The sequence below is a fragment of the Glossina fuscipes genome, unplaced genomic scaffold, assembly GCF_014805625.2.
Source record: "Glossina fuscipes isolate IAEA_lab_2018 unplaced genomic scaffold, Yale_Gfus_2 222, whole genome shotgun sequence".
Lineage (NCBI taxonomy): Eukaryota > Metazoa > Arthropoda > Insecta > Diptera > Glossinidae > Glossina > Glossina fuscipes.
Window position 1 is genome coordinate 1274367 of NW_023998565.1, and position 22274 is coordinate 1296640.

A 22274-nucleotide genomic window follows, 5' to 3' on the forward strand; every position below is an offset into this window, starting at 1 on the left:
ATAATATTGTGAGCTTAACGAATAGCAAGACCGTAAAAACAACTAGAACTCACAACTCCTGACTTTAACATCCTGGCACTGTTTACAAAGATAGATTCAATTAAAAGTTTGTCACGGGTCTAGCTCAGCTTTCGGTAGAGCGGTTAATTTATTTGACCTAGCATGCTGGGCCGCAAGGCAATGAAAAAAACTAAAAAGGAAATTCAAATTAAAAAAAGATTTGATCCTGGAAAAACAATGTAAGTCCGTTTATAAGGTCTGTTGTCCGCACTGTACGTTGGTCCTGTTTTAGTCCGTCCGTCACTGTTCCCAGGCCCCATACCTCCACTCGCGTGTACACAGCCTCATGGCCCCGCTACACTTTACTTAACGTTTACGAATACCCGGCTGTTAAGTGATGAAGCGCCAGCTAAATAGTAACGCCTTCTTGCTCCAGTCGCTGAGGTTTCACAAAAGCAGATGTGGGTACAATAAGTGCAATATTGTCATCCATACTGCCGACGATCGATGTTGTCCTATTTGAAGTGTTACCGCCCGTTAGATGCTCGGCTTCGGAGGTCAGTTTAGTGAGGGAACCGAAACTTTGGTAGAACTGTTCATCTCATTGATGTTGGAGTGGCAAACGCTGTCGCTACTGTTAGTGATCGTGCTCAAGCTAGAATTGCGATCACTGTAGCAAGTTACCGAATTGTTTGGTGCTGTAGCGTTTGGATTTCCGTTGCTACCAATATTTGAATTCCCATTAAACTTGCTGAACTTGTTGACAATACCGTCGTTCTTGTACCCATTACACTCTGGCCGTTATTGCTGCAATCATTGGTATTATGAGGACGCTGAGAATTATCAGTGCTAAGCAGCGACGACGTTAGGGAATGACAATGATTGCGGTTTCTGCTGTGGCAATCTGACTCTGCTTTTCAACTCTGGATTTTAATCCGTCATCACACTGGAAATGGCTTAGAATGCCGTTATCAATGCAAGTCGCGTGGAGATCTCCGATGGGTTAATTTTAATATTTGCAGCTCCTGCTGATTTTTTCTCGATTTGCCCAGCCGTAGCTGAAGCAGCAGTCTCATCTTCTAAAGTCGGCATTTTTAAACAGAATCACGAGGACGCAAAAGGCATTTGAAAATCTTCGCTCAACGTCCCGAAACCATAATCCCACTGTTATATCTTAGCGGAATTTTGACGGATTCTCTTAAAATTTGTGTCTCTACCCTTTCATTTATAGATTAATTTAAATTTTTTACAACAAAAAAACAAATTTTTAAAGTTGCATTTAAATTTATTTTATCAATATTTTAACTCCTAGTTTTACTTCCTTTGTTTTTCTTTTTTTTTTGTTTACACTTTAGTTAAGTTAATTAATTTCTTCGTCAATAACAATTTAAGATTTCTTTTATAATAAAAAGGAAAACGAGCAGACAAGATTTGCAGACAAAAAACACGTGGAAAGAACGCTACAGATCACAACATTCAAGTTTTAAGTTTTTTTTCTTCTTGGTATAAAAGTTTTTACAACGCAATAGTCACAGGCATCCTTTCTTTAGATATTAAGTAGCTATTTTGCACTTTTTCCGTTTACAAGCAATATTTGTTATTCTTTGCGATTAATTCCCGTGCAAGGCGTCCGTTTATCTTCAATTTTTAAAAAAACCATCTTTCCTCTTCAGAGGTTTGTTCCCCAAGAAAACTCAAAAAACAAAACCAGCGAAAAACACCACCGCTGAAGTTTTCAGCCAAAAGGTTCTCTCTCTGCTCTCTTCTGCATACCTAACGGCCAGCCGCTATTTTGTAAAGATCACGCGATGTCGCCTAACGGCATACCGCTATTATGACATTTCGTGGTTAGACCAGACGAACAGATCCCCTACCCCAGCTCGAACTATAGTATACTGTATTATCCTAGCGCTATAATACCCTACACTAGTACTACGCTATACTATACCGTATTATCTTGTGTTATCGTACCCTAGTAATATACTACGCTATACTATATTATATTATCCCTCACTAGTAATATACGTTAAAAGTTTCATGGTGAAGAATTATGTATATACCTAATACGTAAAATTTTTACACCTTTGTGCCCTTATCCTGCTAACCCAAATTCCTTTTAAAATTAACCAAATAATCCCAATTAGCTTTGCGTAAGAAACACACACAACAACTATTGCTTTTTTACCTGTACAGCCTCTGTTTTAATAATTTATTATAAATATTTTTCATATTTGGTTTGTTTTATTCTCCGTGTCGCTTCTTTTTCAATCGTTTCGTCTTGCCATTTTAAACGAAATTTAGGCGTCCTTCTCATCCTCGTCCTTTTCAATTAAACTTTTTCAAGAGAAAAACGACTGTAAAAAGATCTGGAAACTGTTATGCTTATATTCATGGAAGCAATTGTTAAAAAGCGGTAATCCTCTCTTTATTTCTTTCTCTCTTTCAGAAACGAATAAAACAAAAAGTTACTATAACAATGCCAGCAATCCTTGGTGATGCCAAATATACCCGAAATCTCCTCTCAAAGCAGACAAAATTTCTACAGATGACATCGCCCGAATAATTTTGGATCTAATTTTGAACCTTGAAAAGCTTCTTGGCGATCGACTTCTTCCAATATCGGGGCTTTTACTTGGTCTTTGCCTGCAAAGCTGTCGAGGTAGAAGAATTTTCATTAATTTTACTTTTTTAATGATTTTATGTCACAATTATAAAAAACAGCACTAGGAGTGGTAGATTTGCATAGGTTTCACTTGGATTTTTGTCGTCGTCTTTAGAATTGCTATGCTTTGACTCTTTTGTGGAATGTTGACATTTGATATGGAGTGTTTTAATTTGACCCGTACTTGCCTTCAGAATTAAAATCCTGTGCAGTTTGATTTTATTCAATAAACTGTAGATTTTGTTTAACTTTCGATTTTAGTAAGCCTTTTTTATTCTCCTTTAAACTTTCATTATCTTTCTCTATGCTGTCCCAGCCACACATTCTCTTTTTGCTCGTCATAGTCTTCAATAACAACTCTTTTCTCACGGACCGCTAGACTACTCCACTCTTTCTGTTCATCTTGCATATCAATAAATCCTTTCGATGATGCAATCCAGCCACATCCTACGGAGACACGCACGCTGACGATGTTCAGCTATTTTCTTCTTTTATCTTGGAAGCGCATTCATATCTCCATCAGTTTGAGTTAATATGGTGTTCTTTAAATTTTATGAAATTGAGATTAATAAAATGTAGGAATCTTTCTTTTTCAAGGAGGGCTATAACATTGTTATATTATCTTGCGTAAACAACCAGCACGCATTGTTATTTTTATTACTGTTTAAAATAAAAACATTTCTGCCTTTCATCTACTCCATTAACATAGAACATAAGGTTTCTGCAGCTTATTCCTAAAATTTATTTAAATGAATAATTGAAGAGAAAGAGAAAAAAACTCTATTTGTATATATTAATTTGGGGAAAAAGAAATCCATTATTTTTATGTAAACTTCAGGACATTATTATAACCAAGCTCCCGAAGTTTCTGGCGAGTCACTGTAGATGTGTGCGGCCTAGCGTTGTCCTGGTGGAACACGACACCTCTCCTGTTGGCCAATTCTGGCCGTTTCTGGTCAATCGCTATCTTCAAACGGTCCAGTTGTTGACAGTAGAGATCAGAATTTAGCGTTTGGCCATATGGAAGCAACTCATAATAAATAATCCCCTTCCAGTCCCACCAAATGCATAGCAAAACCTTCCTGGCCGTTTGAGGTGCTTCACCGCTCTTTGACCACGATCGTTTTCGCACAGGGTTATCGTATGTGATCCATTTCTCATCTCCAGTCACCATACGTTTAAGAAATGGGTCTATCTCATTCCGTTTGCCCAAGGCTTCGTAGATGGAAATTCGATCCATCATGTTTTTTTCTGTTAATTGGTGTGGCACCCAAACATCGAGCTTCTTTTTGAATCCAGCTTTGTTTAAATGGTTTAAAACTGTTTTATGGTCGATTTTTAGCTCCTGGGCGAAGTTACGACTGCTAACATGCCGGTCAACTTCGATCATTTCTCCGATTTTATCGACATTTTCGACGACCGGCCTACCTGTACGAGGTGCATCTTTAACATCAAAAATTCCTGAACGGAATCTACGAAACCAAAATTGCACATAATTGGCTGTTACAGTATCGGAACCATAAACACCATTCACAATTTTAGCCGCCTGGCTTGCATTTTCGCCTTTGTCAAAGAAAAACTGTAAAATGTACCGAATTTTCTCTTTGTTCACTTCCATTTTTAACACGCTGTAACTCACAACTGAATGCATCAAACAAAAAACAGCAAAAGAATTTTTTTTACTGCGAAATGTCACCTTTCCAACGAGCATAAATATTAAATTGTTTGATCGATACTTTACGAGAAATCTATCAGTGCAGCCATCTACCGAAAAAATAATGGATTTCTTTTTCCCCAAACTAATATATACATGAACTGTATTTAAAATAAAGTCTACATACAGTATCAAGAATTGAGGTTTCCGTTATTAAAAACTGTAGTTCTGGCTTGACGATCAAAAAATATATTTCTTAAGAAACAAAGACTCATATTAAGCAACACTTCAAAATTTTGTTTAAGTTAGCGTAAAGTTATAAGCAAAAAATAAAAAACACGAAAAAGTCTACATTCAGCATCGCTAGAATAACTATTTATAAATTGCTAAATAACAATTTATAAATTAATCAAATTTCTTTATTTCTTTTCTTTAAAATGTCACAAAATATACGAAAGCGCAAAGCAGTTTCTCATGAGATTAGATATAGTATTATAAAGTTAAGAAGTAAGGGAAATTCTGCGGAGAAACAGCAAAAACAATTGAACGTAGTCGTGCTACTGTCCAAGTTGTTATCAAAGATCACAATAACGTAAATACACCAGAAACTGGGTATCGAGTAGTCCAACCAAACAGTCTTACAGAGTGTAAAAATCATAAATATGAAATCGTTTGATCGATACTTTACGAGAAATCTATCAGTGCAGCCATCTACCGAAAAAATAATGGATTTCTTTTTCCCCAAACTAATATTTAACAATAACTTTGTGCCAATTTTCAGGACGAATTATTAAAAATTAGACCTTGTTGCCAATCGTTTAATAGGCTACCTAATTTTGTCGAGAAACATGAAAATGTTTTCTTCACGTAATAGCTTTTTCAAAAGAAGACTTTATATGAAAAGTGGTTGTACAAACGGTCTAGTCTGGTTTCGTCTAAGCTGAAATTCTTAGTTAATCACAACACTGCATGGTCAATGGTCTCTTTGCAACTTTGCAGCCTTCACTATTTTCCAAATAGTGAGTCTTCTCCGCGATTGATTCTCTGAAGACGAAATTCACAAGAGTTGACGTTTAAAGACAAAGGTGGTTGAAATCAGAATTTTCGGAACATGTTGAGGTCCATGATTTCAAAGGGCTTAAGATGATATGTAGACAGACTCTTTCGAACGCTTTTTCAAATCCGATTGAAAGAATTGTAACAGGATTTGTTTTACAAATTGGTTTCATTGAGAGATAATCAACGTGCGGTAGAGCATCAACGCAGCTTTTGCCTGGCTTAAATCCACCTTGCTGATTTGTAATTCAATTTTTAAATTCATCGCCACAAATAACCCAGGAGCTATATTTTTGACAGTAAGCATAGCTGAGAGATTGGACGGTAGTTTGATTGACATAACAGGTTTAATTTTTTGGAGCGGAAACAATCATCACAAGTTTCCATAAATGGTGGAAATGACTAATAGAAAGTATTGTATGAGGTATTGTATTATTTTTTTAGTGTCATTATTATTATATTAATTGTAATTCACGCTTGTTTGAATATGACATTCATCTTTTCATATAAAATACCAAGCATATTATTTTCCTTTTTTTGGTAAGAAAGTTCTCAAGTTCTAAAACGTATATAAGTTTCTTTAGGAAAGCGGCGCATCTGTTAATAGAATAAGCATCTGACAAAGTAACTGGAGCTCGCTTATTTTCAATGAAGCTCTGAAGAGTTCTCCGACCATACTTGTCCGAAGTGGTGAAATATTTTGTTTGGTGCGATTAATGGCCTATTTGAAATGCAAATGCTTGCAATATCTCTGTGGCATGGAGCCTTCGCTAGTGTATTGATTCTGTTCCGCACAACTCCCATCAAAATGTTCCTTCGAAATATTGTTCAAAATTGAGATATTTTGATTCTCTTAATTACTTCTTTTTATAACTACGTAAATAGTATAATCAGGATATCTCTTGAAAAGAAGCAATAAATCCATATTGCTTCTCCTTACCAAGGCTATGGTTCAACCAAGGAGGAGATGCAAGTTCCAACTATTAAATTCCCCAAGAACAACCATCAGTAGAGAAAGCGTGGAGAAAAATTTACAAAGTCCTCGTTGGGTGATAGATTGCAAAGGGGAAATATGTAATTAGCAAAGTAAGTGTTGTGTTCCAGTTTAATTTTTATGCAATGGTTAGTATTCTTAAGTTTAAACTGGTGAGTCCATCAGGGATGTTAAATTTAACAAGGGTGTCAACGCTCTGTTTTAAGAATGAACTTTGATCCCTTATAAAGATAGGGTTGAAATCTCTTATGATAATTTGCGGTATACTGAAATTATTAAAGGCCCTTTCATGATTCATTGCGGAATTTTAAAGCCTTTTTTGGTTGTATTATCATGTGAGCTATTAAGTTGAGATGTAAGCATTGCTATAGGAGATGTCGTTAAGATTGCGATCACTGTGTTTACTTAAAGATTCATTTATCTTACCAATTGAAAAATCAAAAACGTTGTTATTACATGTGATGCTTCCGACTGTTTGATGAATGACTTGATTTGATTGAAAATTGGTGCGAAAAGCAACAATTTCTTTGTTCTTCAAATTGCTTGGTTGGAGCATGATTGAATTCTAGACACCTATGTTGCGAAATATTTAAACGAATCGACTTAATTTTGGAAATCGTGTTACTTGTCCAGGAAAATGAAGACATTGTCTACAAACCTTCTCGGCAGCAAAGTCGATTTCGCCTTTTTTGTGGCTACATTAAGGATCAAACTTTGTATTGCAAGCTCCATCGTCAGAAAAGGCCCATGTTCGTACCTTACTCACGGACTCGCTAAACGATGTCTCTAGATTGTAGATAATAAGACGAAAGAGTAATGTTATATGGCAATTTGATAACTTAGTCGATTACAAACATGTAAAATTTTTTCGTTTACTTGATAAAATTTTGCATTAATTTTTGTGTTGTCCTCCATTTTGAAGTCTTTTCATTCTTCTCAGCTTAAATTTATTGGTTTCTGAAGATCTGTGCTTGCCTGCCCATCTGTGCGCCTTGTTTCCTTGTGTTCAACCTACAAATCGCAATTTTCGAAATATTTTGATGAAATTGGTATACCACTGTATCTTGGACCAAAGACAAACCCTATTGAAATTAGTTCGGACTGGACCACTATTTAGAAAAGTCGTTATATGAACAATTGTGTTAAGCGGAGTGCCTGCCCTTCTTTAGTTGATATAAATTACATTGAAATATTTTTGGTGTTATTTGGCTTTTTTTATTTACAGAAGAAACAATGGAACGACAATTTAAAAAAATATTCATTCAATGCAAAAATCAGTTCACTCTAACAGTGCAGTTAACAAATCTTTCCAAACGATAGGAAATAGCCTGAAAAATTTGTGAACCGTATGGTTAGTGGAAATTCTTGCACAAATTTAGTTTTGCTTCATCTAAAAATATTTAATAGGGCTCTTATATTATAAATATTGTAAGCGCCGTCACGGATAATTTGAAAATGAAAATTTTTAAAACTTTCGAACAACAGCAAAGCAGAAACGACTAAAACCAGTAATAGTTATATACCTATATATCCGCGAAGCAAGCCTGAGAGAAAAATCTTTAAAATCAAATAAACGCAGTGTTAGGCTACCGAGTTAAAGCAAACAGGAAGTGAAAGAGAGAGATCCACTATTCTACGGTTGCAAGAATATGTGCCAGTATATTACTCATAAGCAAAAATTATCGACAGCGGGCTCACCGCTCACTGGTGACTTTGTCCGATGCAGCAAAACGTGGAAATTAGGAAAAACTATTCGTATATTTCGCAGAAGATAGGTTTCTGAAGTACACAATTCTTTCAAGTCATTTCTACAATCCTTCACAATTTTATCGCAGAGACGTTGAAAGTAGCGCCAACCCGATTCGAATCATCTTGTTGACACTCGAACTTGATGAAGGTTACATAAGAACCTTTGGAAAGGACATACGTCTAGCCATTCATGCATTTGTATATAACTTTAGAAAAATTTTCTTAAACTTTTCTTATAAAGCTTATAAATAAGTTTTTCTCTATTTCTCCATTCCTTGAAAATGTACTACTCGTTACCGTCACTGCTACTTTAGACATTTTTCAAAACCATACAACGTCCGTGGCAACAACAAAACTCTTTTTCAGTGGTGTTTACGATTGAATCATTACGTTTGAGTACCTAACCTAGTACGCAAATGCTGCTACGAAAGGCCAATGGCAAGCGATCATCCGTTATTAAGATTGAATTGTCTGTTTTGCACCTTCAACTTTTTGTAAACAAGATTTTTATCTGTCACTTTTGGTATATGGCAATATTGATGATCAGCTCAATAATGTCTGTTTTGTTGGCATTGTCCCTCAATGTAAATTTTAATGAATTGGACTAGTTTACCCCCTCCCCCCGTAGGTTTAAACTTGTAGATACTTCTCTGCTTAGTAGCTACGATACTCTCCAGCGTAATAGAGTACCAGTCATAACGTCTTTTGAATACTCTGGCCTAATAAGAACAATAAGTTTAATCGCACTGCGCACACTTCGAACAATCTTTTTTGCGCCCTTACCGATGTTGCTAATTCTTAATACAAACTACGCAAACACTACTCCCCACTTCCTACTACCATAATTGCTTACTGGCATACTGTGTAGTTGATCAGACATATTGAAAAGGAGTTCTCGAAGCTATGATAAATTTAACAAAATTCAATTTTTTATTTACCTCTACCGGATTCACTTTCTTTACTAACTTACGGCGGCATGAAGCGGCTTTTTTATTATAATTGTCTTCTTGTTTCTTAAAGTTTATAAAAATTTTGAATTCAACTTTATTTAAGGTATCTAATCTACAATCCACATAGAGATTGTGATTTTTCAAATTTTTTTAGTGCTGATTTGAATTGTAAAACAACCACTTAGAACAACAAAAACATTTGTTGCCGCAAAAACTTTTTCTATTTCATTTGTCAGGACACGATATTAAGGGGGTTGTGGTACATAAGCAGATTTTCAAGTTGAATTTAGAAAATGTAACAATAGGAATGAAAACAATTGCAATAAATAAGTTTACTACAGTTTTGCGAGTTTTAAGTCGATTATTAATTACTTTTTGTAAAAAGAAAAAGTTTTTTACCTTTTAGCAAAATAATGATAGAAAATCGGTTTAATTTCTGTAAGTAAACGTGCTCGAAAAATACATGAACACTTATGCTTGTGCAGAAATACGAATACACACATAATATTACAGTGAATTTTGCAAAAGCAATCAATAAGAAAGCTTTAGAGAAATGTTATAAATAATGCTTGTCTTTTAAAAGAAATTTTTTTATTAGAGAATTTGGGACCCAAACGATACCAACTCGTGCGTTATCTGTTACAACTCCGCTCGTCTAACCTTTTGACTTTGTTAATAAAAGATATTACTTTCCGCTAAACAATAGTGGTGCCCAACGTGGGGTCAATTGCACAAAAGTGTCTTACTTTGGCTAGATGATTAAACATGCAGAAGAAAACTCGCAAATTTTTGCGAAGCTTTTTACAACATTTTCATAAAGTTCAACATATTTTGACGACAGTGTCAACGTTTTGTTAGAAGCCTCCTCATTGAGGCGAGCGATGAAAGACAGCATTACGTCTTTGTTCTTTTGGAATTGACCTGAAAGTACCATTGACAAGTACGGAAAGGAAGAATGGTAAAACGCTACTAATTTTACTTAACAGCGCGCGATCTACGTCGCCACGCAACATTACCTTAAAAAAAAATAGAAAACAGCCTTTTTGGTTGTAAATTTATACGATATGTCCAGGTAGATTTTTTTCGTGTTACATATTGGACTGCTAATTAATGTGCATTTCTTCATTGTTGACCTAGAAAACTTCAACTATCTGCTAATGAAATTACGCAATACCAAATTACAAAATAAATTTTAAGCACTACCAGTCTACTCTAATCGTAACATTATAGGCATTTACATTTTTCGTTTTTTTAAATTTTTTTTAAGAGAAAGCTGATTGATATAAAATATTCGGTCGGTTTAATGATAATAAGCTTATTGATATGACCTGGATACGATTGAAGGAAGACATTGCGTGGACCACTATTTATTTAGAAGAAAAATATATTTCGATTTACTAACGCGTAAATCGCATAAAAACAAGCAAAAGAAGTAAGTTTGGATACGACCAAACTTTTTACACCAATCGCCGTCATCCAAAAAAAAATTAAATTTCCATATTCTATAATATTGGATGACTGAGGCTACTTTTTTCTGTTTTTGTAAAAGACCTATGTGCGCGCCTCTATTGTAGTTTGTAAGTGAGAACGAAAAACTAGAGAAAGCAAAGATGTTCTCAATTTATATAGCTTTGTATGCGTATACTTTCACCGATTTGAACTACGTTTAAATTCGGTTGCAAAGTTTAAAAACCATATCTTTTTTTTGCGAACGGAAGGCTATTTACCATGGACATCAGACTGCGCTCATGAACAAGCGAAAAGATGTACATGCTTAGGTGCATTCCGAAGTTTTTGAAGCTTGTTTCTTTTTATAAAGGTACTACTCTTTTGGAAAACATATTTTGCAAAAAGATATCTTTAGCTTACGTTGTACAGTACAGTCCTTCAGTCCATTTTTAATGCCAAGCCGCGTGCAAGAATTTTCAATGTGCTAGCCAAGTTGTGGACGGAGGGACATAATTATGCCGATTCAAAATTCGATGCTGATTAAAAATATATATACCCAGTGGGTTTTCTGATGCATCCTTCTGTCTGTGACAAACGTTTTTACATAATTATTATACAGCAACTCTTCTGTGCTGAGTATAAAATGAAATTTATTTAAAATACAATGCAAAGACTGTTCCAACGGTAGATTTTAATACGATTACTATGAAATTAATGTGGATGGAACGGACGGAAATTATGCTAACATTTTGTTTGCATTTCTTCTATTTTTAGCTATTTTTAAGCTTGGGAGGATCAAAAACACAAAGCAAAAAGCAAATTGAGTGCCAATAGGTTGTGCCTTCAAAAAACCGGAGGAGCGCTAAGCGAGCAAGTGACACTGACTGTGCATAAAGTGAGAATTGTCGAGCTGACAATTTATGAGCGACCATTAGTGGCAACGAGGACTTATATGTATTTGGCGCATCAACTAAAGCTTTGGAAAAAGAGGCGTTACCGTGGAACACAGCAGTGAGTATAATTGCAACGTAAAATTTTTGGTATATTTAATGATTGTTTTTTGTATATGCTTTGACGCCCTCACGTAATAATTTACGACGCCGAGGGTGACATTCCAAGTAAGAAAAGAAAATAAGTGAATGCATTAATTTTCATTTTTAAAGTACTAGTAACAAATAATGTACATAATGATCGTACATAATCACGTTCCGCGAATTATCGACTGAAGTACCATATATTCCATTCACTAGGAGTAGTAAAATTATTCCATTCCTTAATACACACTGAGGTATAAGATCAACTAATGATATCTCTATTAATGGGCTTAATTTTTTTTCAGCCTCATAACATACTGGATATTTAGAACACATTTTAAGCCTGACATACATGCAAGTTTTCTTCTTCTACCTGTTTTCTTTTTCTATTCCAGGGGCTCAAGCAACGAAATATATCAAACCAAAATGTATTTCTTGTCCAAACGTAAATTTCAGCTAAATATCCATTTGGGAAAAACCGATGTGTCCTTCTGAGTCCCAAATGGAGCAATGTCAAAATAGAACAGTGCGACGAGTATGGCAGTGAACATAATTTTTCTTTTAATTTAAGATTGCTAATAAAAAAATATTAACCATACACCATTCATTCTATTTTCTATTTTGTTTAATAGTTACCTATCCGAATAGGACTTTAATTTAAACTATCAAGAACGTAATGTGCACTTTTACATATTACTGGCGTTCATATTCAAATTATTTTCTAATAATAGTTTAAACAAAACATCACCCATTCGACTGTTTTAAAGTTATTGTACAATAAATGTCTTTTATTTAAATTCTCAATTTAAACTATAATTAATTAACGGGTGTTTCATTACGAATTCGCAATGTGAGAACGTTCTCACGTAGTGCGAAAAGAGTCCATCGTGCCAACTGAATCTAAAACAGTTGGCAACAGACAATACAGATGGACAAACGAACAGGTCTAAGTCGATTCAGAATTTGATGCCTATCAAGAATATATATATTTTGTGGGGTCTGTAAAGCTTTCTTATGGGCATTGAAAACGTTTTGATAAAATGTATGTACCCCACGTCCTTCAGTGATTGGTATAAAAATGAATGTAAAAAAGATAAGAGCCTTTCAAGTGAAGATTTAATACGTATTCCATTTATGCAATCGTACGGGATATCTTAACGTTTAGTTTGCTCACCTCTACATTGAATTCAACAACTGCTACATGTCTGCTAGACCAATCCGCAGGACACGGGCCCTCCAGAAATTCCAACACTTCTTCTGTGTTTGAAGTCCCACAAAACTTATCAGGCTGCAAGGTTCATTTAAGGTAGTAAGCAAAATTTTCCACTTTCCCCATACCATTTCTGCATCAATTTCCAGACCTATCTCTTAAAGGATTAATTCGTCTGGTCCGTCGTTTAAGATATTTGACTCTCCATAAGTAATGTTTACCAAAAATTCTTGAATTAATGTTGACTCAAAAATTTCTGAATTTCGAAAATGTTAAATTGATCCGTTGCGCGACCTTTGTAGCTTTATTTAGATTGTTTTATCTAGAGGAATCGTACTGTTTTGTTAATGTTTTCTTAATCTACTCTTGCTACTGATGATTTGCCTTATTCAGGGAGTAATTTGAAACCAGCCAGGTGAATAAGACTTGTGATATCTTCTACCATATCGTCAATTTTAGAACGGCTTTGCAAATTCAGATTGAGGTGTAAATTGTCATCGAGACGGTTTCTAAAGTTTCTAATATCAGTTTTACGATGGATGATATGCATACATATCTACTTAAATATACATATATATATAAATTTAACGGCGAGATATTGAAGAGTCCTGTTGAAATTGATAATCAGGAGAGAGTGATTAGAACTAGGGCCATCACTGTCATAAATGCGAAGTATATTAGCGGAAATGCCAGGGTAAGATGAAATTCAGCAAGTCAGGAATTTTGTCTTGTATATGGGCAGAACAAAATAGCTGTCATTGCGAATGTATTTGTAAAGCACCCTTCCTCTTGAATTTAGTAGTCTAAATCCCTGCTATAAGTCCCCGGGATTAAAGTCACCTCCTACAAACTTTGCTTTCAATTGCCTGAATATACTCGTTGCATAAAACAGGAAGGAAAATAAATCAAGAATTCAAGAAGCTTGTAAAAATGGTTTTCTGAAAATATTTGAAGTTTTGTGTCTAATAGTGGAACGCGGAATCAACATGAGCTCAATCTTCAGAATGATTCGCAGTTATTGAGTTATATTTGTTAATTGTAAATTAAGAATGATTTTCGAAATGACTCTATGATATGAGAAAAATGTCGATAAAACTTTTATGAAGAAAACATGAGAAATATTATATACGCTATATTACGCTAGACCCATACAGCATTGTCATAGAGACAGTTCTTATTTTTGCCATAGAACATCAAAATTATACCCAGTTTTTATGTGAACTTACTATTATGGAGATGTATATTAAAAATTAGACCTCTTTGCAAATAAAGGATTACTTTTCGTAAAAATGGTTGTGTCCAAGAGTTTCAAAAATTGCGGTAACTGTTCAAAATTCAGCACAGTCGATTTTATAACGAATTGCTGTTATCTAGAGTAGAATTAAAAAGTAGTACGTGGTCCAAATTTTGTAGAGTTAATGTTTATATCAAATTATTACTATTGATCAACTTTCATATCACATTACAAAATTTCGAAGAAAAATTCATCTCATTTTCGTTTCAAGAAAATCTTCTTAAACCTTCTTTGCTGGGTTTTCATTCTACGATGAACACGCAAAACACTTTGGGAAGCCTTCGAGCTCTGACATCTTGGGTTTGGTTATCAAGCACGTTGACAGTGGTCAGCAATGCAACGTTCAATTGTTAGCGGAAATTAAAGATGATTTTAAGTCATTCCATTGCAACGATTTACAGCTAGCCAAGGAAAATAACAATTAATTCGACCGCGTGAATTGAAGAGTGAAGATTCTGAACTCAATTTTTGTTTTCATTTTCATTCATTTATTTCATTGTGAGCAAGAACATTGAATTTTCCTTTTTTATTTTTATTTTGTGTATTTATACATTAACATATGAGTATTGTAAAAGAAATTTTGTTTTTTTCACAATCTTATTTCATTCCTTTGTTGCAAGAATGCAAACCTGTTACCTGTTTACTACTTAGTACTAAATCTTTTCTTTATTTCTAAAAATAAAACTGAACTTGTTAGTTTCCACGAAAGCGGAATCATTTCTTATATTTTTTTATCAATACAACCGAATTTCGAAGTGCCGAGGATAAGCCGGTTTACGTTTCCTCGCTAATTCGCCTCCATTAGGAGGCCGCTAGGCAGACGTTGACACCGTCGTCGATGCCTTGATCTAGAAAATCAAAAGTTTTCTTCCAGAATTTTCATGTGGTCGCAAGCCTTACGAATAAAACATTTATGTGTGTATAGACAAAGGTTTATGTAGATTACCTCATCATACCATTCCGGGTACGTTTGCCTTTTCGGTTTATAAAACGTTCTTTATTTTGTGCGGGCTTTTGAAAATAAATGTGTGTTTCATCTATCCAATCACTTCAATAAGTATTAGGAATACTCCAATTATCGTTATAGTACAACAATGCATCAAGACAACAAAAAAAGTACAACAAAAACTTAGTTATCTCGAGGGATACAAAATTTCCGATAGGACCACTCTTTGTGTTGGTATTAGCATCTCACCGAATCAATTCCGTTCAAAATTTTTTTCCAATTCTTACGTCATTCCTGACACAACAACGGAAACAGTGCTTTGTGCAACACTTGAGTAAAAATCGCTACTCGCCAGCCATTCATAAACTCCAGGCCCCACTAATTTGTACTAAACAGTAATCAAAAGCCAAGGCTTTTCCAGAAATGTACCTGCAACAGTATCAAAAGAAAGAAAAGAATCACCAATATTATTGCAGATACATACAAGGGTAAAAGTATCACTTCGTATTAGTCCCAAATATTTCTTTAAGTTTGTTAACTCAAACAAAAAGACTCCTCAGTTCCTTCAGTGATGTCGTACAATAACAGCGGGAAATTGCAAACCTCTGTGTGGATTTCTCTTATTGTAGCTTGTCTGCTGACAGCTCTGCGACCATAAGTAATTACCCGATATTTATGCTTATTTCATGTGCAGAGAAATTATGCGGCGTAATTTCTAATATCTTTGATCTTTTTCTGCGAACGGGTGTCTTTCCGTTATATTGCATTCCACTGCGTAAGAGTGGGAATAGGCGGGTAGTTCTGAACTACGCAGGTATCGCCAAGTTGGGGAACCCACCTAAGCTTTTTAAAAGGATTGTTACCAAACAATTAGTGTTCGCTATCAAAACATCTGTCCCTCTGTTTCAGTGTACCTTCCTCAAGGATAAACCAATTGTAACGAATTTATTACAATTTACTTCTTACGTTTTCCAGGTTTTTTCGTGTGCCTCACAAACGACAGTTGGATGTACGGACTTTAGTAAGGCTTTTGATACAATTAATCATAAATTATTACTCTTTAAGCTACGTTCGTCTGGTTGTGTAAAAAGCTCTCTCAAAGCAAGGAGGAGTACATTATTTGCAATTACAAATTACATCTTTCCAAACGTTCCAAATGATTTGGCTTCATGTTTATATCTTGTCTTAAGAAAATTAAATTTAAAAGTTTATACTCTATAAATCTGATTATTATTGCTATATGTGCAATGCATTGACCAATTTTTTTAAATTATGGCGCTTTGGAACACTGCAGTAAAATCTAAGGGGTCAAACTGCGTAAGATAGTCGTTTTTTTAAACATTATTTTGAATATGGATAGATCAGTTTACTCTGATGAAAATGGTGGGTTTTGGTGATCATTTCTATTTTATACAATTTGGTTTTCTGATCAATTCTCTTAACTAAACAATCACATTTTCAATTCAAATAACTGCAATCGCTGAAAGTTCATTTTTTCGAGCTTTTACTAGAAATCGTTAGCCTTTAAAAACGCTGATGACTTTGGCATCCACGTCTTTCTTTGGAATTTCATTTTTTCATCATCAAGTGCTTTTTATAAGCTTTGTAAGCTTTTTAATATAAAATTATTAAGCGCACTCAAAACATCCCTAAGAAGCTCTACTATTTCTTTCTTGACATGTCAGTAAAAGAATTATAAATTTACAAGGTCATATTATCATCAGTCGCAATGGCAGATATTTGTTAACCTTCTTAGTTTCCAGGTCAATGATGACATTAAGTCCTCCAAATAGCTGTCTCGTTTGACTTTTTAAATGAATACAACGAGAACACTTTTAAAGACTTGATATAAGATGAGTGCTCGGTATCAGTTTCTTGTTCTCCGCTCTTCCACTTTTGCGTTAGACAACTCTCTCTTTACTGACCTCTACATTTTTATACTTATTTAAATTACTTATTTAAAGTAGAGATTACTATGTAGCAGTTAAAATATGCACGAAAAACAATTAAATTTGCTTTAACGTCAACATCTTATACGCATCCATCACTCCAAAGCTGTTTTTTACAAAGCGATGTTCACTTTGCAAAAATTTCGGGTTATCTGTTCGGAACTCTACGTTCCTACTACACTACTATAATTATAATGTGGGGATTTTTTCCTTAACCGAATAAAATCATTCTCTCTAACAAAACAATGCACTGGTCAAAACGGTTTTGGACTTTTGCAGTTTGGTTAAAACCTATTTGTGCGAAAACGTCTATTCTTCAACTTGTATACATATATTGTGTCACATTAACCAAATTCAGTTACATACACAGTTTCAAGACGACTTCTTCATATTGATACATTTGAAATTGCGCATCAAAACTATTCGCGGCAAGTTCAACAATAATTTGTGTTCATTGTCGTTATGCAAGTACATCTGTTGGCGAACTCAGCTGTTGCGTATATATATTGTTTATGCATATATATAAATATATATATATAAATAAATATCTATTTGCATATATATAAACACATTTTTTTCGACTAATTGTGTTAGTACGAAGTTGGCAGCTGAACATGATCAAATGTCGAACGCTTTCTCATACAACTTTTATGTGGGAACGAAGCTTTACGTCTGCAAATGTTTTCGTAATATCAAAACGCTCTATCCGATTCATATCATATTTATCAAATTTTATGTGCATCTGGTTATGGTATTTATACCTCCCTTATAGATAATTGTCCTTTTCCCATCTTTCGCTTTCTGCTACTTAATTGTAAACGATCATGAAAATGGCTGTAATAAAATATATTTTATTTATTGATGATAATGTATGTGCAGAAACCATGAAAATCTCTGATTTATCAAAAAAATTGGAAAGTACTATCAATCTTTCCCTTTCGCCACATTAGCTACTTCATAATATTGCTAGCTACTGCTTTCCGTTTTCAACTATTTTGCATAGCTCTTCACTTGGCCCTTCATTAGCTCCATCACTTGACCCACCCTTTTTGGTTTTGGAGTTTAGCATTTTTCTCTTTCTGAAAATCAAACGTTCTTCTTTCTGCTGTTCTAATAATTCAAAATTAACTTCATCTAGTTGCTTGATATCGCCCTCTATGCGAAGTTTAAATATTTTTTTTGTTTATATTTGATATGGATTGGACCTTTTAACTTAAATTTAGATCCATAATCCAGTAACTATATAGAAATCCATTGCTGATATTCATAATTTCACGTGATGATGAAATAATGATGCTATTTTACTAAATTTTTTGATTTTTTGCTTTCTAGGTTATGTTTAACTCATTGGTGATGAAATTGTTTACGTTAAAATGAGTAACGTGCTGTTAACTTAAATTTATATCCATGATCTAGTAACTTTATAGAAATCCATTGATGATATTCAAAATTTCACGTGATGATGAAATATTGATGCTTTTTTACTAAGATTTTTTCAATTTTTTGCTTTCTAGGTTATGTTTGACTCTTTTCTTTATTTCTTTATTTCAATTGAGTAACACGCTGAAGTTGGTTGTGTACACCCCAACGACAGCATGAAGACTGAAGTTTAAATAAATATGTATTATTTATAAACATTTGGCTTACACACTGTAAGCTTTGCTTATCATATATAGAAATTATATATAGAGATGTAGTTTTTTTATTTATCTTATTTTTTTTATTTACGTTTACATGAAACTCAACTAAAATAAATTAATTATTATTAATTATTATTAAAAATTGGCATGGAGTATATAAGTAGTAAGTAAAGAAGAAAAAAAACAGTAATGATTAAATAATTATCCATGAATAAATAAATAAGAAGGACAAAAAAGAAAAAACTCATGTACACGACTGTACAGTACCAAATTGAAAGTGAACCCCTAAGCCATTGCAAATTACTATATCGCTGGCAGCTGATATAGTAAACAACATCAATTAATTATCGACTCATAATGAGATCTTAAGATTAAAAGTTAGTTAGACATAGGTAAATCGAACGTATTACGCAAAATAGTTTTGATAGACCTCAAAGAATCAAAGTGATAGATATCACTTAGATTTCTGCATACAACACTAAACGGGTTAAACAGCTCGTAATTATATTTACATTGACTCAATTTAATGAACGTAAAGTGAGTAGAAAAGTGGTAAGGGACATTAAAGCTTATGGCACCAAGTAATGTAGACGAATCGATAGTACCATTAATTAACTTAATTAAGAAGGAAGCATTAATCTACGTTTCTCAAGTGAGGCTAAGGATAACAGAAGCAACATATTTTCATAAGGGGGCAAAGAGATAAGTGGGCATCAATCCAAATTTCTAAGGACAAACAGCAAGAATTGCTTTTAAACAGTTTCAAAAGAGTCTGCATAAAACCATACAACAAAACCATACTCAAATATTGATCTAACTAAACAAATCTTATAGCCTTTTTATAATGTAAAGATCTTTAAGCTCTTTCGATCACATCTTAATGAAACCTAGCGCGCACCTAGCTGTACTTAACAAAAGAGAGCTCAATGTGCAAATTAAAACGTAATCTTTAATAGAGTCCCTAAAACGATGAACGTATCGACGTTTTCAACTTGTGTGAATCCGTGAAATGCCCAGTATTGAATGAATCCTCCTTCAGAAACAAGCTTCTTGCATCTTTTTAGATATTATAAAATTTAACGAACACCATCTAACCAAATTATTTAAGTCGGTTTGAAGCTGATACGTTTGCGATTCCAAAGAGAAGGACGAAAACAGTTTAACATTGTCAGCATGCGTTTCAATTACCGAGGGTAGATCATTAATCTATACGAAAGGGATTCTAAATGGCTGCTTTGGGAGACGCCAGACGTCACGGGAAATTCATCCGAGACAACGAAGAATGATCTGTTATGCATATAAGAGCTAATCTGTTTCACTAAATAGAAAGAGAAGCCAGAGGCGTAAACTTTGAAAACCAATAAGTAATGGTTAACTAAATCAAACGCCTCGCTAAAATCAGTATATACGGCATCCGTGCAAGAGCCACCAACAAAAGTTTCGAAAACATGGCAAGTAAACTCTAAGCAATTCGTGATAGTAGATCTTCCTCTCCGAAAGCCACGCTGCAATGGAGATATATAAGATTTGATAGTAAAAGCTAAATGCTGAGTAACAATTTGCTCAAACAATTTAGGAGAAACACTCAATTTGGCCTCTATAGTTTTCAATATGATGTCTATTTCCACATTTGTGAATTGGAATAAAGAAACTATTCTTCCAATATGGAGGGAAAACACCTGATTTCAAGAAGTGAATTAAATCATTGAAATAACACCAGATAGCTCGACAGAGCATGTTTTAAATACACATTCCTTCTAAGAAAAATACCCATTAGGTCCAGGCGCAGAACTACATTTTAAAGACTCTAAACCTAAAATCTAAAATCATATTCTAAAATGATCAAGTTAGGAATCAAAACCGAGCTAAATATCGGATACGGACAGTTTACAGTTGAATCGGTATTAGCAATAGAACAACTTCGTCAGAAATATTCAGCAAAGAGATTCGAGGCTTCAATATCATCAAAAGACTCAGAGCCACTGGAAGACACAGAAAAGTGATATATGGCGATTTTTCTTTTGGATTTGACAAACTTTTAAAAAGAACTAGGATTAACAAGCAGTGAAAATTTAACAAAAGAGATCTCCAATAATATTTGTTGTTGAGGTAATTAAATCTGCCTTCATGGGGAATAGGCAAAATAGTCGTAAGCCATCATCATCAATTTTTGGAAAGCTTTCTTTTTCAAATTTGGTAACATTTAATTTTATGGTCGCATGCTCATCAGGCACATGAATTGCCAAGATGCTTCTAATACAAAATCGCTTACTCATATAAATTCGTGACGGTAAATTGCATGTAACACTGAACAGCTGCTGTATATATTGTAAAGGAAAAATTTTGGCGTGTACACATAGTTTGTTTATTGGAAAGATTCCCTAGCTATCTTTTCAAAGTGTGACCAAGAGTTGTTGGTGTATTTCCCTATGCTGCTCGGCTTCAGTACGCCAAGTCGAGCTGTCTCTTAAAAATGCCAATTGAGCTCGGCATGAGACAGTCCCTATCTAAAGTTACAAGGCGGATAGAACGTCTATCGTTGTAACAGCGAATTGATACGCTTTGATTGAACTGCATAAAACAATTACTTTATTCAGTTTTTACTCGGCTATTTATACATAAGTTCTTATACTAAATTATGCTCACATCTACAAAAATGATAATTGTTTTGATTGGGGGCGCCTGGCATGATATTGCATTTCGTAATGCAAGGTGAAGTGTGACATAATTTTTATTTTCGCATAATTCTGTCACACTTCAAAGTGAATGCATATAACGATATACGATCACACTACAATATATACTCTCGCTCTCTCGTTGCCATGTCTATCATCCTTATCCTTTGTAGTGTCCGCTTTATCGTTTGGATGTGGCTGGGTTTTTTTTATTATTTTCAATGTGTAACGGCCGCGAACAAACCTCGGGTAGGGTGTCTGTCGGTCTGTGTCAACCGCAAGCGGCGCAATAACGGCATGCCGTTAGACAAAATCATGCGATTTTGTGGTACCGCAAATAAATCGCATGATCTTGCGGTATATGTGTTTATTTTGTTCTTTTCTGATCTCCTTGCTTACAAGTACAGGCAAAATCGTATGATTTTGCGGTACCTTTGCTTGCTTTTGCAAGTACAGGCAAAATCGTATGATTTTGCGGTACCTTTGCTTGCTTTTGCAAGTACAGGCAAAATCGTATGATTTTGCGGTACTCCTTTTTTTTCCTTTTGCTCTTGCAAGCATAGGCAAAATCGTATGATTTTGCGGGATCTATGCTTGCTCTTGTGAGAGTAGCGGCAAGCCGTTATAGAGAGAGCAACAGGAAGAAGAAGAGGGAAATGAAGTAAAAAGGAGAAGTCTGTCTGCGTTTCAAAAATTGAAGTCAGAGGGGATAGTTCTGAGTTGAGGGCAGTCGGAGGCAGGCTCTCACTGAGTGCGGTTCTTGTTATTTACAGCAGTTCTGTTAACATTTCACATGGTGCTTACCTTTTATTGTTGTGTGTTTAAGTGGTAACAACAAAATGATATGGAAAGAAATATGCTTTTAATAACTTGGAAAAAAAAAAAGGAGGAATATAAAGGAGATGTCGCAAGATTGTGTCTTGCACATCGGAATAGTTTATCTAATTTAACTATTAAAAATTAAAAAGAAGATCGAAGTAAACTTTGATTTAATTTATTATAAAAGAGATGT

At 34.4% G+C, this 22274-nt stretch overlaps 1 long non-coding RNA gene across 1 annotated transcript; it reads left to right on the forward strand.

Annotated features, from left to right (window-relative positions):
* Window positions 1–2450: 2450 nt before the first annotated feature.
* On the forward strand, window positions 2451–12149 carry LOC119642423. The gene is made up of 3 exons (XR_005248052.1): window positions 2451–2659; window positions 11289–11525; window positions 11944–12149. It is a non-coding gene; the product is annotated as an uncharacterized LOC119642423 (long non-coding RNA).
* The last annotated feature ends 10125 nt before the right edge of the window (window positions 12150–22274 follow it).